Source organism: Oncorhynchus nerka, unplaced genomic scaffold (genome assembly GCF_034236695.1).
Source record: "Oncorhynchus nerka isolate Pitt River unplaced genomic scaffold, Oner_Uvic_2.0 unplaced_scaffold_1236, whole genome shotgun sequence".
Classification (NCBI taxonomy): domain Eukaryota; kingdom Metazoa; phylum Chordata; class Actinopteri; order Salmoniformes; family Salmonidae; genus Oncorhynchus; species Oncorhynchus nerka.
In genome coordinates, this window is record NW_027040102.1 from 125,693 (window position 1) to 143,716 (window position 18,024).

The window sequence follows — 18,024 nt, forward strand, 5'->3', positions numbered from 1 at the left end:
GGTCTGAATGCCTCTCTAACCTATCCCCTCCTCTCTCCCCAGGTCTCCCCAGGATGCTGGTCTGAATGCCTCTCAACCCTATCCCCAGGTCTCTAGGATGCTGGTCTGAATGCCTCTCAACCCTATCCCCTCCTCTCTCCCCAGGTCTCCCCAGGATGCTGGTCTGAATGCCTCTCAACCCTATCCCCTACTCTCTCCCCAGGTCTCCAGGATGCTGGTCTGAATGCCTCTAAACCTATCCCCTCCTCTCTCCCCAGATCTCCCAGGATGCTGGTCTGAATGCCTCTCTAACCTATCCCCTCCTCTCTCCCCAGGTCTCCCCAGGATGCTGGTCTGAATGCCTCTCTAACCTATCCCCTCCTCTCTCCCCAGGTCTCCCCAGGATGCTGGTCTGAATGCCTCTCAACCCTATCCCCTCCTCTCTCCCCAGGTCTCCCCAGGATGCTGGTCTGAATGCCTCTCTAACCTATCCCCTCCTCTCTCCCCAGGTCTCCCTAGGATGCTGGTCTGAATGCCTCTCTAACCTATCCCCTCCTCTCTCCCCAGGTCTCCAGGATGCTGGTCTGAATGCCTCTCTATCCTATCCCCTCCTCTCTACCTAGGATGCTGGTCTGAATGCCTCTCTAACCTATCCCCTCCTCTCTCCCCAGGTCGTACTCCCCAGGTCTCCCCAGGATGCTGGTCTGAATGCCTCTCAACCCTATCCCCTCCTCTCTCCCCAGGTCTCCAGGATGCTGGTCTGAATGCCTCTCTAACCTATCCCCTCCTCTCTCCCCAGGTCGTACAGTGTCTGAGGACTGCCAGGGGGAGATGTTGGAGTACCGTAGGATGCTGGTCTGAATGCCTCTCTAACCTATCCCCTCCTCTCTCCCCAGGTCTCCTCAGGATGCTGGTCTGAATGCCTCTCTAACCTATCCCCTTCTCTCTCCCCAGGTCTCCTCAGGATGCTGGTCTGAATGCCTCTCTAACCTATCCCCTCCTCTCTCCCCAGGTCGTACTCCCCAGGTCTCCCCAGGATGCTGGTCTGAATGCCTCTCTAACCTATCCCCTCCTCTCTCCCCAGGTCTCCCCAGGATGCTGGTCTGAATGCCTCTCTAACCTATCCCCTCCTCTCTCCCCAGGTCGTACAGTGTCTGGGGACTGCCAGGGGGAGATGTTGGAGTACCGTAGGATGCTGGTCTGAATGCCTCTCAACCCTATCCCCTCTCTCCCCAGATCTCCCCAGGATGCTGGTCTGAATGCCTCTCAACTCTATCCCCTCCTCTCTCCCCAGGTCGTACAGTGTCTGAGGACTGCCAGGGGGAGATGTTGGAGTACCGTAGGATGCTGATTGAGGATTTCTCTCTGAGTCCAGAAATAGTGCTCCACTGTAGAGGGGAGATCGAGACCCACTGCTCTGGACTCCACAGGAAAGGGCGTACCCTCCACTGTCTGATGAGGGTGGGCCGGGGGGACAAGGGAAGCACAGTGGACGGACTCTGTCAGAGCGCGGTGAGACGATGCACGCTGGCGACACAGAGCACGCTGGCGACACAGAGCACGCTGGCGACACAGAGCACGCTGACGACACAGAGCACGCTGACGACACAGAGCACGCTGACGACACAGAGCACGCTGACGACACAGAGCACGCTGGCGACACAGCGCACGCTGACGACACAGCGCACGCTGACGACACAGAGCACGCTGACGACACAGAGCACGCTGACGACACAGAGCACGCTGACGACACAGAGCACGCTGACGACACAGAGCACGCTGAATTTGACACAGAGCACGCTGACGACACAGAGCACGCTGACGACACAGAGCACGCTGACGACAGAGCACGCTGACGACACAGAGCACGCTGACGCGCACACAGAGCACGCTGACGACAGAGCACGCTGACGACACAGAGCACGCTGACGACACAGAGCACGCTGACGACACAGAGCACGCTGACGACACAGAGCACGCTGACACAGAGCACGCTGACGACACAGCGCACACTGGCGACACAGCGCACACTGGTGACACAGCGCACACTGGTGACACCCCGCACACTGGTGACACCCCGCACACTGGTGACACAGCGCACACTACGACACCCCGCACACTGGTGACACCCCGCACACTGGTGACACCCCGCACACTACGACACAGCGCACACTACGACACAGCGCACACTGGTGGAGAAAACTGAGGATGGGTCAACAACATTGTAGTTACTCCACAATACTAACTGGACACACACACTGGAAACAGGCATGCATAGACACACGTACAGATACACAGCAAACGGCATGAGCTCAACTCTGGTTTCTGGTTTCTAAAGATCTGTATTTGCTGTTCCCACTGACTAGAATGTGGAGATGAGGCTGATGGGGATGATGAGGCTGTATGTGTTTTCATACACTGGAGATGAGGCTGATGGGGCTGTATGTGTTTTCATACACTGGAGATGAGGCTGATGAGGCTGATGGGGCTGTATGTGTTTTCATACACTGGAGATGAGGCTGATGGGGCTGATGAGGCTGATGAGGCTGTATGTGTTTTCATACACTGGAGATGAGGCTGATGGGGCTGTATGTGTTTTCATACACTGGAGATGAGGCTGATGGGGCTGTATGTGTTTTCATACACTGGAGATGAGGCTGATGGGGCTGATGAGGCTGTATGTGTTTTCATACACTGGAGATGAGGCTGATGGGGCTGATGGGGCTGTATGTGTTTTCATACACTGGAGATGAGGCTGATGGGGCTGATGGGGCTGTATGTGTTTTCATACACTGGAGATGAGGCTGATGGGGCTGTATGTGTTTTCATACACTGGAGATGAGGCTGATGAGGCTGTATGTGTTTTCATACACTGGAGATGAGGCTGATGGGGCTGTATGTGTTTTCATACACTGGAGATGAGGCTGATGGGGCTGATGAGGCTGATGGGGCTGTATGTGTTTTCATACACTGGAGATGAGGCTGATGAGGCTGATGGGGCTGTATGTGTTTTCATACACTGGAGATGAGGCTGATGGGGCTGATGGGGCTGTATGTGTTTTCATACACTGGAGATGAGGCTGATGAGGCTGATGGGGCTGATGAGACTGAGGCTAATGGGGCTGATGAGGCTGATGGGGCTGTATGTGTTTTCATACCCTGGAGATGAGGCTGATGGGGCTGTATGTGTTTTCATACACTGGAGATGAGGCTGATGAGGCTGTATGTGTTTTCATACACTGGAGATGAGGCTGATGGGACTGATGGGGGGGCTGTATGTGTTTTCATACACTGGAGATGAGGCTGATGGGGCTGTATGTGTTTTCATACACTGGAGATGAGGCTGATGGGGCTGATGAGGCACTGAGATGGGGCTGATGGGTTTTCTGACACTGATGGGGCTGAGGCTTTTCATGGGGCTGATGAGGCTGATGGGGCTGTATGTGTTTTCATACACTGGAGATGAGGCTGATGGGACTGATGGGGCTGTGTTTTCATACACTGGAGATGAGGCTGATGGGGCTGTATGTGTTTTCATACACTGGAGATGAGGCTGATGGGGCTGATGAGGCTGATGGGGCTGTATGTGTTTTCATACACTGGAGATGAGGCTGATGGGGCTGATGGGGCTGTATGTGTTTTCATACACTGGAGATGAGGCTGATGGGGCTGTATGTGTTTTCATACACTGGAGATGAGGCTGATGAGGATGTATGTGTTTTCATACACTGGAGATGAGGGGCTGATGGGGCTGTATGTGTTTTCATACACTGGAGATGAGGCTGATGATGGAGGCTGATGGGGGGGCTGATATGTGTTTTCATACACTGGAGATGAGGCTGATGGGGCTGTATGTGTTTTCATACACTGGAGATGAGGCTGATGGGGCTGTATGTGTTTTCATACACTGGAGATGAGGCTGATGGGGCTGATGGGATGAGGCTGATGAGGCTGTATGTGTTTTCATACACTGGAGATGAGGCTGATATGGGATGATGAGGCTGATGGGGCTGATGGGGCTGATGAGGCTGTATGTGTTTTCATACACTGGAGATGAGGCTGATGGGGATGATGAGGCTGATGAGGCTGATGAGGCTGATGGGGCTGTATGTGTTTTCATATACTGGAGATGAGGCTGATGGGGCTGTATGTGTTTTCATACACTGGAGATGAGGCTGATGGGGCTGATGAGGCTGATGGGGCTGTATGTGTTTTCATACACTGGAGATGAGGCTGATGGGGCTGTATGTGTTTTCATACACTGGAGATGAGGCTGATGGGGCTGATGAGGCTGTATGTGTTTTCATACACTGGAGATGAGGCTGATGGGGCTGATGGGGCTGTATGTGTTTTCATACACTGGAGATGAGGCTGATGGGGCTGATGGGGCTGTATGTGTTTTCATACACTGGAGATGAGGCTGATGGGGCTGTATGTGTTTTCATACACTGGAGATGAGGCTGATGGGGCTGTATGTGTTTTCATACACTGGAGATGAGGCTGATGAGGCTGTATGTGTTTTCATACACTGGAGATGAGGCTGATGGGGCTGTATGTGTTTTCATATACTGGAGATGAGGCTGATGGGGCTGATGGGGCTGTATGTGTTTTCATACACTGGAGATGAGGCTGATGGGGCTGATGAGGCTGATGGGGCTGTATGTGTTTTCATACACTGGAGATGAGGCTGATGAGGCTGTATGTGTTTTCATACACTGGAGATGAGGCTGATGAGGCTGTATGTGTTTTCATACACTGGAGATGAGGCTGATGAGGCTGATGGGGCTGTATGTGTTTTCATACACTGGAGATGAGGCTGATGGGACTGATGGGGCTGTATGTGTTTTCATACACTGGAGATGGGGCTGATGGGGCTGTATGTGTTTTCATACACTGGAGATGAGGCTGATGGGGCTGTATGTGTTTTCATACACTGGAGATGAGGCTGATGAGGATGTATGTGTTTTCATACACTGGAGATGAGGCTGATGAGGATGTATGTGTTTTCATACACTGGAGATGAGGCTGATGAGGATGTATGTGTTTTCATACACTGGAGATGAGGCTGATGGGGCTGTATGTGTTTTCATACACTGGAGATGAGGCTGATGAGGCTGTATGTGTTTCATACACTGGAGATGAGGCTGATGGGGCTGATGGGGCTGTATGTGTTTTCATACACTGGAGATGAGGCTGATGAGGCTGATGGGTTCATACACTGGAGATGAGGGGCTGATGGGGCTGTATGTGTTTTCATACACTGGAGATGAGGCTGATGAGGCTGTATGTGTTTTCATACACTGGAGATGAGGCTGATGAGGCTGATGGGGCTGATGGGGCTGATGGGGCTGTATGTGTTTTCATACACTGGAGATGAGGCTGTTGAGGCTGATGGGGATGATGAGGCTGATGGGGATGATGAGGCTGTATGTGTTTTCATATACTAGAGATGAGGCTGATGAGGCTGTATGTGTTTTCATATACTAGAGATGAGGCTGATGAGGCTGTATGTGTTTTCATACACTGGAGATGAGGCTGATGGGGCTGATGGGGCTGATGGGGCTGATGAGACTGATGGGGCTGATGAGGCTGTATGTGTTTTCATATACTAGAGATGAGGCTGATGAGGCTGATGAGGCTGTATGTGTTTTCATATACTAGAGATGAGGCTGATGGGGCTGATGAGGCTGTATGTGTTTTCATATACTAGAGATGAGGCTGATGAGGCTGTATGTGTTTTCATATACTAGAGATGAGGCTGATGAGGCTGTATGTGTTTTCATATACTAGAGATGAGGCTGATGAGGCTGTATGTGTTTTCATATACTAGAGATGAGGCTGATGAGGCTGTATGTGTTTTCATATACTAGAGATGAGGCTGATGAGGCTGATGAGGCTGTATGTGTTTTCATACACTGGAGATGAGGCTGATGGGGCTGTATGTGTTTTCATATACTAGAGATGAGGCTGATGAGGCTGTATGTGTTTTCATATACTAGAGATGAGGCTGATGGGGCTGATGAGGCTGTATGTGTTTTCATATACTAGAGATGAGGCTGATGAGGCTGTATGTGTTTTCATATACTAGAGATGATGAGGCTGTATGTGTTTTCATATACTAGAGATGAGGCTGATGAGGCTGTATGTGTTTTCATATACTAGAGATGAGGCTGATGAGGCTGTATGTGTTTTCATATACTAGAGATGAGGCTGATGAGGCTGATGAGGCTGTATGTGTTTTCATACACTGGAGATGAGGCTGATGGGGCTGTATGTGTTTTCATATACTAGAGATGAGGCTGATGAGGCTGTATGTGTTTTCATACACTGGAGATGAGGCTGATGAGGCTGTATGTGTTTTCATACACTGGAGATGAGGCTGATGGGGCTGTATGTGTTTTCATATACTAGAGATGAGGCTGATGGGGCTGATGGGGCTGTATGTGTTTTCATACACTGGAGATGAGGCTGATGAGGCTGTATGTGTTTTCATATACTAGAGATGAGGCTGATGAGGCTGATGAGGCTGTATGTGTTTTCATATACTAGAGATGAGGCTGATGAGGCTGTATGTGTTTTCATATACTAGAGATGAGGCTGATGAGGCTGTATGTGTTTTCATATACTAGAGATGAGGCTGATGAGGCTGTATGTGTTTTCATATACTAGAGATGAGGCTGATGAGGCTGTATGTGTTTTCATACACTGGAGATGAGGCTGATGAGGCTGATGGGGCTGATGAGGCTGATGGGGCTGATGGGGCTGATGGGGCTGATGAAGCTGATGAGGCTGTATGTGTTTTCATACACTGGAGATGAGGCTGATGAGGCTGATGGGGCTGTATGTGTTTTCATACACTGGAGATGAGGCTGATGAGGCTGTATGTGTTTTCATACACTGGAGATGAGGCTGATGAGGCTGTATGTGTTTTCATACACTGGAGATGAGGCTGATGAGGCTGTATGTGTTTCATACACTGGAGATGAGGCTGATGGGTCTGTATGTGTTTCATACACTGGAGATGAGGCTGATGGGGCTGTATGTGTTTTCATATACTAGAGATGAGGCTGATGGGGCTGATGGGGCTGTATGTGTTTTCATATACTAGAGATGAGGCTGATGGGGCTGTATGTGTTTTCATACACTGGAGATGAGGCTGATGGGGCTGATGAGGCTGATGAGGCTGTATGTGTTTTCATATACTAGAGATGAGGATGATGAGGCTGAGGCTGTATGTGTTTTCATACACTGGAGATGAGGCTGATGGGGCTGATGAGGCTGATGGGGCTGATGAGGCTGATGGGGCTGATGGGGCTGTATGTGTTTTCATATACTAGAGATGAGGCTGATGGGGCTGATGGGGCTGTATGTGTTTTCATATACTAGAGATGAGGCTGATGGGGCTGTATGTGTTTTCATACACTGGAGATGAGGCTGATGGGGCTGTATGTGTTTTCATATACTAGAGATGAGGCTGATGGGGCTGATGGGGCTGTATGTGTTTTCATATACTAGAGATGAGGCTGATGAGGCTGTATGTGTTTTCATACACTGGAGATGAGGCTGATGAGGCTGATGAGGCTGTATGTTTTCATACACTGGAGATGATGAGGATGATGAGGCTGATGAGGCTGTATGGGGCTGAGATGAGGCTGATGAGGCTGATGGGGCTGATGAGGCTGATGTGTTTTCTGGGGCTGGAGATGAGGCTGATGAGGCTGATGGGGCTGTATGTGTTTTCATACACTGGAGATGAGGCTGATGAGGCTGATGGGGCTGTATGTGTTTTCATACACTGGAGATGAGGCTGATGAGGCTGTATGTGTTTTCATACACTGGAGATGAGGCTGATGAGGCTGTATGTGTTTCATACACTGGAGATGAGGCTGATGGGGCTGTATGTGTTTCATACACTGGAGATGAGGCTGATGGGGCTGTATGTGTTTTCATATACTAGAGATGAGGCTGATGGGGCTGTATGTGTTTTCATATACTAGAGATGAGGCTGATGGGGCTGTATGTGTTTTCATATACTAGAGATGAGGCTGATGGGGCTGTATGTGTTTTCATACACTGGAGATGAGGCTGATGGGGCTGATGAGGCTGATGAGGCTGATGAGGCTGTATGTGTTTTCATACACTGGAGATGAGGCTGATGAGGCTGATGGTGCTGATGAGGCTGTATGTGTTTTCATACACTGGAGATGAGGCTGATGAGGCTGATGGGGCTGATGAGGCTGATGAGGCTGATGAGGCTGATGAGGCTGATGGGGCTGATGGGGCTGATGAGGCTGATGAGGCTGTATGTGTTTCATACACTGCCGCAGCCCTTACAGTAGAAATCTAGTAGTATTGTAAACAAAGTATATTTGTTATTGTTTTGTAAATCTAGTAGTATTGTTATTGTAAATCTAGTAGTATTGTTATTGTAAATCTAGTAGTATTGTTATTGTAAATCTAGTAGTGTGTTACTGTAAATCTAGTAGTATTGTTATTGTAAATCTAGTAGTATTGTTATTGTAAATCTAGTAGTATTGTTATTGTAAATCTAGTAGTATTGTTATTGTAAATCTAGTAGTATTGTTATTGTAAATCTAGTAGTATTGTTATTGTAAATCTAGTAGTATTGTTATTGTAAATCTAGTAGTATTGTTATTGTAAATCTAGTAGTATTGTTATTGTAAATCTAGTAGTGGTGTTATTGTAAATCTAGTAGTATTGTTATTGTAAATCTAGTAGTGGTGTTATAGTAAATCTAGTAGTGGTGTTACTGTAAATCTAGTAGTGCTGTTATTGTAAATCTAGTAGTATTGTTATTGTAAATCTAGTAGTGGTGTTATTGTAAATCTAGTAGTATTGTCCCTCAGCTCCAGACCTTGATCCAGTCAGCTGATCCTGGATCAGACTACAGGATAGACCGGGCCCTGAACGAAGCCTGTGAGTCTGTTATCCAGACGGCCTGCAAACACATCCGCAGCGGGGACCCCATGTGAGTACCATCACATCACACACCACACACACACACACACACACCATCACACACACACACACACACACATGTGTGTGTACTGTGATCTCAGATGCACGCAGACACAGACGCTGAGTAAATGCACACCTGTCTTTTATACCTGTGATTGTTGGCAGCACCTCCAGCTGTGTCTTTCCTGCTGTGTCAGTCAGTTCAGAATAAAGGGGTTTGTTACCTGGCAGGAATATCACTGTTGTCTTTGTCTTGAACAACAGGCAGGAATATCACTGTTGTCTTTGTCTTGAACAACAGGCAGGAATATCACTGGTGTCTTTGTCTTGAACAACAGGCAGGAATATCACTGGTGTCTTTGTCTTGAACAACAGGCAGGAATATCACTGGTGTCTTTGTCTTGAACAACAGGCAGGAATATCACTGTTGTCTTTGTCTTGAACAACAGGCCACTGGCAGGAATATCACTGGTGTCTTTGTCTTGAACAACAGGCAGGAATATCACTGGTGTCTTTGTCTTGAACAACAGGCAGGAATATCACTGGTGTCTTTGTCTTGAACAACAGGCCACAGGCAGGAATATCACTGGTGTCTTTGTCTTGAACAACAGGCAGGAATATCACTGTTGTCTTTGTCTTGAACAACAGGCAGGAATATCACTGGTGTCTTTGTCTTGAACAACAGGCCACAGGCAGGAATATCACTGGTGTCTTTGTCTTGAACAACAGGCAGGAATATCACTGTTGTCTTTGTCTTGAACAACAGGCCAGGAAATATCACTGGTGTCTTTGTCTTGAACAACAGGCAGGAATATCACTGGTGTCTTTGTCTTGAACAACAGGCCACTGGTAGGAATATCACTGGTGTCTTTGTCTTGAACAACAGGCAGGAATATCACTGGTGTCTTTGTCTTGAACAACAGGCAGGAATATCACTGGTGTCTTTGTCTTGAACAACAGGCAGGAATATCACTGTTGTCTTTGTCTTGAACAACAGGCCACTGGCAGGAATATCACTGGTGTCTTTGTCTTGAACAACAGGCAGGAATATCACTGGAGTCTTTGTCTTGAACAACAGGCAGGAATATCACTGTTGTCTTTGTCTTGAACAACAGGCAGGAATATCACTGGTGTCTTTGTCTTGAACAACAGGCCACTGGCAGGAATATCACTGTTGTCTTTGTCTTGAACAACAGGCCACTGGCAGGAATATCACTGGTGTCTTTGTCTTGAACAACAGGCAGGAATATCACTGGTGTCTTTGTCTTGAACAACAGGCCACTGGCAGGAATATCACTGGTGTCTTTGTCTTGAACAACAGGCAGGAATATCACTGGTGTCTTTGTCTTGAACAACAGGCAGGAATATCACTGGTGTCTTTGTCTTGAACAACAGGCAGGAATATCACTGTTGTCTTTGTCTTGAACAACAGGCCACTGGCAGGAATATCACTGGTGTCTTTGTCTTGAACAACAGGCAGGAATATCACTGGTGTCTTTGTCTTGAACAACAGGCAGGAATATCACTGTTGTCTTTGTCTTGAACAACAGGCAGGAATATCACTGGTGTCTTTGTCTTGAACAACAGGCCACTGGCAGGAATATCACTGTTGTCTTTGTCTTGAACAACAGGCAGGAATATCACTGTTGTCTTTGTCTTGAACAACAGGCCACTGGCAGGAAAATCACTGTTGTCTTTGTCTTGAACAACAGGCAGGAATATCACTGTTGTCTTTGTCTTGAACAACAGGCCACTGGCAGGAATATCACTGGTGTCTTTGTCTTGAACAACAGGCAGGAATATCACTGGTGTCTTTGTCTTGAACAACAGGCAGGAATATCACTGGTGTCTTAGTCTTGAACAACAGGCAGGAATATCACTGTTGTCTTTGTCTTGAACAACAGGCCACTGGCAGGAATATCACTGGTGTCTTTGTCTTGAACAACAGGCAGGAATATCACTGGTGTCTTTGTCTTGAACAACAGGGCAGGAATATCACTGTTGTCTTTGTCTTGAACAACAGGCAGGAATATCACTGGTGTCTTTGTCTTGAACAACAGGCCACTGGCAGAATATCACTGTTGTCTTTGTCTTGAACAACAGGCAGGAATATCACTGTTGTCTTTGTCTTGAACAACAGGCCACTGGCAGGAAAATCACTGTTGTCTTTGTCTTGAACAACAGGCAGGAATATCACTGTTGTCTTTGTCTTGAACAACAGGCCACTGGCAAGAATATCACTGGTGTCTTTGTCTTGAACAACAGGCAGGAATATCACTGGTGTCTTTGTCTTGAACAACGGGCAGGAATATCACTGGTGTCTTTGTCTTGAACAACAGGCAGGAATATCACTGGTGTCTTTGTCTTGAACAACAGGCAGGAATATCACTGGTGTCTTTGTCTTGAACAACAGGCAGGAATATCACTGTTGTCTTTGTCTTGAACAACAGGCCACTGGCAGGAATAATAGGTCACTCAAGTGTATCTTTGTCTCAGTGGCGCAGCGGTCTAAGGCGCTGGATCTCAGTGCTAGAGGTGTGACTACAGACCCTGGTTTGATTCAGGCTGTATCACTACCGGCCGTGATTGGGAGTCCCATTTTACTGGGTGACTTTCACAATTAGCTCAGTGAGTAGAAAATGTACTTTTTACTCCAGTAGTGATTTTACTGGGTGACTTTACTCAAGTAAATTTCTGGCTATCCGCAAATGTTTGTTTTGTTTAAACAGAAAAGTATTTTACTGGTTTGATTAATATCATGAATTTGAAATGGTTTGGACTTTTACTTTTGATACTTAAGTATTTTTAAAACCAAATGCTTTTAGACTTTTACTCAAGTAGTATTTTACTGGGTGACTTTTACTCAAGTAGTATTTTACTGAGTGACTTTTACTCTAGTAGTATTTTACTGGGTGACTTTTACTCAAGTAGTATTTTACTGGGTGACTTTCACTCAAGTAGTATTTTACTGGGTGACTTTTACTCAAGTAGTATTTTACTGGGTGACTTTTACTCAAGTAGTATTTTACTGGGTGACTTTCAATCAAGTAGTATTTTACTGGGTGACTTTCACTTTTACTCAAGTAGTATTTTACTGGGTGACTTTCACTTTTACTCAAGTAGTATTTTACTGGGTGACTTTCACTTTTACTCAAGTAGTATTTTACTGGGTGACTTTTACTCAAGTAGTATTTTACTGGGTGACTTTCACTCAAGTAGTATTTTACTGGGTGACTTTTACTCAAGTAGTATTTTACTGGGTGACTTTTACTCAAGTAGTATTTTACTGGGTGACTTTCACTCAAGTAGTATTTTACTGGGTGACTTTTACTCAAGTAGTATTTTACTGGGTGACTTTTATTTTACTGGGTCACTCAAGTAGTATTTTACTGGGTGACTTTCAATCAAGTAGTATTTTACTGGGTGACTTTCACTTTTACTCAAGTAGTATTTTACTGGGTGACTTTCACTTTTACTCAAGTAGTATTTTACTGGGTGACTTTCACTTTTACCTACTCAAGTAGTATTTTACTGGGTGACTTTTACTCAAGTAGTATTTTACTGGGTGACTTTCACTCAAGTAGTATTTTACTGGGTGACTTTTACTCAAGTAGTATTTTACTGGGTGACTTTTACTCAAGTAGTATTTTACTGGGTGACTTTCACTCAAGTAGTATTTTACTGGGTGACTTTTACTCAAGTAGTATTTTACTGGGTGACTTTTACTCAAGTAGTATTTTACTGGGTGACTTTTACTCAAGTAGTATTTTACTGGGTGACTTTCACTTTTACTCAAGTAGTATTTTACTGGGTGACTTTCACTCAAGTAGTATTTTACTGGGTGACTTTTACTCAAGTAGTATTTTACTGGGTGACTTTCACTCAAGTAGTATTTTACTGGGTGACTTTCACTCAAGTAGTATTTTACTGGGTGACTTTTACTCAAGTAATATTTTACTGGGTGACTTTCACTCAAGTAGTATTTTACTGGGTGACTTTTACTCAAGTAGTATTTTACTGGGTGACTTTCACTTTTACTCAAGTAGTATGTTACTGGGTGACTTTTACTCAAGTAGTATTTTACTGGGTGACTTTTACTCAAGTAGTATTTTACTGGGTGACTTTCACTCAAGTAGTATTTTACTGGGTGACTTTTACTCAAGTAGTATTTTACTGGGTGACTTTTACTCAAGTAGTATTTTACTGGGTGACTTTCACTCAAGTAGTATTTTACTGGGTGACTTTTACTCAAGTAGTATTTTACTGGGTGACTTTTACTCAAGTAGTATTTTACTGGGTGACTTTTACTCAAGTAGTATTTTACTGGGTGACTTTTACTCAAGTAGTATTTTACTGGGTGACTTTTACTCAAGTAGTATTTTACTGGGTGACTTTTACTCAAGTAGTATTTTACTGGGTGACTTTCACTCAAGTAGTATTTTACTGGGTGACTTTCACTCAAGTAGTATTTTACTGGGTGACTTTTACTCAAGTAGTATTTTACTGGGTGACTTTTACTCAAGTAGTATTTTACTGGGTGACTTTTACTCAAGTAGTATTTTACTGGGTGACTTTTACTCAAGTAGTATTTTACTGGGTGACTTTCACTCAAGTAGTATTTTACTGGGTGACTTTTACTCAAGTAGTATTTTACTGGGTGACTTTTACTCAAGTAGTATTTTACTGGTTGACTTTCACTTTTACTCAAGTAGTATTTTACTGGGTGACTTTCACTCAAGTAGTATTTTACTGGGTGACTTTTACTCAAGTAGTATTTTACTGGGTGACTTTTACTCAAGTAGTATTTTACTGGGTGACTTTTACTCAAGTAGTATTTTACTGGGTGACTTTTACTCAAGTAGTATTTTACTGGGTGACTTTCACTCAAGTAGTATTTTACTGGGTGACTTTCACTCAAGTAGTATTTTACTGGGTGACTTTTACTCAAGTAGTATTTTACTGGGTGACTTTTACTCAAGTAGTATTTTACTGGGTGACTTTTACTCAAGTAGTATTTTACTGGGTGACTTTTACTCAAGTAGTATTTTACTGGGTGACTTTTACTCTAGTATTTTACTGGGTGACTTTTACTCAAGTAGTATTTTACTGAGTGACTTTTACTCAAGTAGTATTTTACTGGGTGACTTTTACTCAAGTAGTATTTTACTGGGTGACTTTTACTCAAGTAGTATTTTACTGGGTGACTTTCACTTTTACTCAAGTAGTATTTTACTGGGTGACTTTCACTTTTACTCAAGTAGTATTTTACTGGGTGACTTTTACTTTTACTTGAGTCATTTTCTATCAAGGTACACTGCCGTTCAAAAGTTCGGGGTCAAAAGTTTTGGGTCATTTAGAAATGTCTTTGTTTCCCATGAAAACATACATGAAATGAGTTGCAAAATGAATAGGAAATATAGTAAAGACGTTGACAAGGTTATAAATAATGATTTTTCATTTAAATAATAAACTTTGCTTTCGCCAAAGAATCCTCCATCTGCAGCAATAACAGCCCTGTAGACCTTTGTCATTCTAGTTGTTAATTTGGTGAGGTAATCTGAAGAGATTTCACCACATGCTTCCTGAAGCACCTCCCACAAGTTGGATTGGCTTGATGGGCATTTCTTACTGCTCCCACAACAGCTCAATCGGGTTGAGATCTGTGACTCCATTATAGACAGAATACCAGCTGACTGCTTCTTCCCTAAATAGTTCTTGCATAGTTTGGAGCTGTGCTTTGGGTCGTTGTCCTGTTGTAGGAGGAAATTGGCTCCAATTAAGCGCCGTCCACAGGGTATGGCATGGTGTTGCAAAATGGAGTGATAGCCTTCCTTCTTCAAGATCCCTTTTACCCTGTACAAATCTCCCACTTTACCACCACCAAAGCGGACCAGACCATCACATTGCCACCACCTCCACCAGACCATCACATTGCCTCCACCTCCCCCAGACCATCACATTGCCTCCACCTCCACCAGACCATCACATTGCCACCACCTCCACCAGACCATCACATTGCCACCACCTCCACCAGACCATCACATTGCCTCCACCTCCACCAGACCATCACATTGCCTCCACCTCCCCCAGACCATCACATTGCCTCCACCTCCACCAGACCATCACATTGCCTCCACCTCCCCCAGACCATCACATTGCCTCCACCTCCCCCAGACCATCACATTGCCTCCACCTCCCCCAGACCATCACATTGCCTCCACCTCCCCAGACCATCACATTGCCTCCACCTCCCCCAGACTATCACATTGCCTCCACCTCCCCCAGACCATCACATTGCCTCCACCTCCCCCAGACCATCACATTGCCTCCACCTCCCCCAGACCATCACATTACCTCCACCTCCCCCAGACCATCACATTGCCTCCACCTCCCCAGACCATCACATTGCCTCCACCTCCCCCAGACCATCACATTGCCTCCACCTCCCCCAGACCATCACATTGCCTCCACCTCCCCCAGACCATCACATTACCTCCACCTCCCCCAGACCATCACATTGTCTCCACCTCCCCCAGACCATCACATTGCCTCCACCTCCCCCAGACCATCACATTGCCTCCACCTCCCCAGACCATCACATTGCCTCCACCTCCCCCAGACCATCACATTGCCTCCACCTCCCCAGACCATCACATTACCTCCACCTCCCCCAGACCATCACATTACCTCCACCTCCCCCAGACCATCACATTGCCTCCACCTCCCCCAGACCATCACATTGCCTCCACCTCCCCCAGACCATCACATTGCCTCCACCTCCACCAGACCATCACATTGCCTCCACCATGCTTGACAGATGGATCACTCCTCAGGCATCTTTTCATTTTTTCTGCGTCTCACGAATGTTCTTCTTTGGGATCCAAACACCTCAAACTTAGATTAATAACATAACACTTTTTTCCAATCTTCCTCTGTCTGGTGTCTGTTCTTTTGCCCATCTTAATCTTTAATTTTTATTGGCCAGTCTGAGATATGGCTTTTTCTTTGCAACTCTGCCTAGAAGGCCAGCATCCCGGAGTCGCCTCTTCACTGTTGAAGTTGAGACTGGTGTTTTGCTGGTACTATTTAATGAAGCTGCCAGTTGGATTCAGCGTGGCGTCGGGGATGGGTTCAGCGTGGCATCGGGGATGGGTTCAGCGTGGCATCGGGGATGGGTTCAGCGTGGCATCGGGGATGGGTTCAGCGTGGCATCGGGGATGGGTTCAGCGTGGCGGTGGGGATGGGTTCAGCGTGGCGGTGGGGATGGGTTCAGCGTGGCGGTGGGGATGGGTTCAGCGTGGCGGTGGGGATGGGTTCAGCGTGGCGGTGGGGATGGGTTCAGCGTGGCGGTGGGGATGGGTTCAGCGTGGCGGTGGGGATGGGTTCAGCGTGGCGGTGGGGATGGGTTCATGGGTTGGGTTCAGCGCGGTGGGGATGGGTTCAGCGTGGCGGTGGGGATGGGTTCAGCGTGGCGTCGGGATGGATTCAGCGCGGGGGGATGGGTTCAGCGGGCGGTGGGGATGGGTTCAGCGTGGGGATGGGTTCAGCGTGGCGGTGGGGATGGGTTCAGCGTGGCGGTGGGGATGGGTTCAGCGTGGCATCGGGATGGGTTCAGCGTGGCGGTGGGGATGGGTTCAGCGTGGCGGTGGGGATGGGTTCAGCGTGGCGGGGATGGGTTCAGCGTGGCGTCGGGGATGGATTCAGCGCGGCGGTGGGGATGGGTTCAGCGTGGCGGTGGGGATGGGTTCAGCGTGGGATGGGTTCAGCGTGGCGGTGGGGATGGGTTCAGCGTGGCGGTGGGGATGGGTTCAGCGTGGCATCGGGATGGGTTCAGCGTGGGGGATGGGTTCAGCGTGGCGGTGGGGATGGGTTCAGCGTGGGGATGGGTTCAGCGTGGGGATGGGTTCAGTGTGGCGGTGGGGATGGGTTCAGCGTGGGGATGGGTTCAGCGTGGCGTCGGGATGGGTTCAGCGTGGCATCGGGATGGATTCAGCGTGGGGATGGGTTCAGCGTGAAGTCGGGGATGGATTCAGCATGGCGGTGTGGATGGGTTCAGCGTGGCGTCGGATGGGTTCAGCGTGGTGTCGGGGATGGGTTCAGCGTGGCATCGGGGATGGGTTCAGCGTGGTGTCGGGATGGGTTCAGCGTGGCATCGGGATGGGTTCAGCGTGGCATCGGGATGGGTTCAGCGTGGCGGTGGGGATGGGTTCAGCGTGGCATCGGGGATGGGTTCAGCGTGGCGTCGGATGGGTTCAGCGTGGCATCGGGGATGGGTTCAGCGTGGTGTCGGGATGGGTTCAGCGTGCATCGGGGATGGGTTCAGCGTGGCATCGGGGATGGTTCAGCGTGGCGGTGGGGATGGGTTCAGCGTGGCATCGGGATGGGTTCAGCGTGGCATCGGGATGGGTTCAGCGTGACATCGGGATGGGTTCAGCGTGGCGGTGGGGATGGGTTCAGCGTGGCGTCGGATGGGTTCAGCGTGGCGTCAGGGGATGGGTTCAGCGTGGCGTCGGGATGGGTTCAGCGTGGCATCGGGGATGGGTTCAGCGTAGCGGTGGGGATGGGTTCAGCGTGGTGTCGGGATGGGTTCAGCGTGGCATCGGGGATGGGTTCAGCGTGGCATCGGGATGGGTTCAGCGTGGCATCGGGATGGGTTCAGCGTGGCGTCGGGGATGGGTTCAGCGTGGCATCGGGGATGGGTTCAGGTCAGACACTGTGTCAGTAATCTGGGCAGCAGTGAACTTTCACATCTCTCTGTTTGTCCTGAGGCTGTTTTTAATCATCTCAGCTCTTCGCTAGACAGAGTTGTGGTTGTAAAGAGATGGAGAAGCTTCTAATTGGCTCGTTCATCCCCCTTCCTGTCCACTCTAACTGTTCTCCAGGTCGTTCATCCCCCTTCATGTCTACTCTAACTGTTCTCCAGGTCGTTCATCCCCCTTCCTGTCTACTCTAACTGTTCTCCAGGTCGTTCATCCCCCTTCCTGTCCACTCTAACTGTTCTCCAGGTCGTTCATCCCCCTTCCTGTCTACTCTAACTGTTCTCCAGGTCGTTCATCCCCCTTCCTG

General features: G+C 47.8%; 1 pseudogene; it reads left to right on the forward strand.

The window, feature by feature from the left end:
- LOC135569052 (Golgi apparatus protein 1-like) overlaps positions 1 to 18,024 on the forward strand; it is an 84,664-nt pseudogene that overhangs the window by 63,456 nt on the left and 3,184 nt on the right.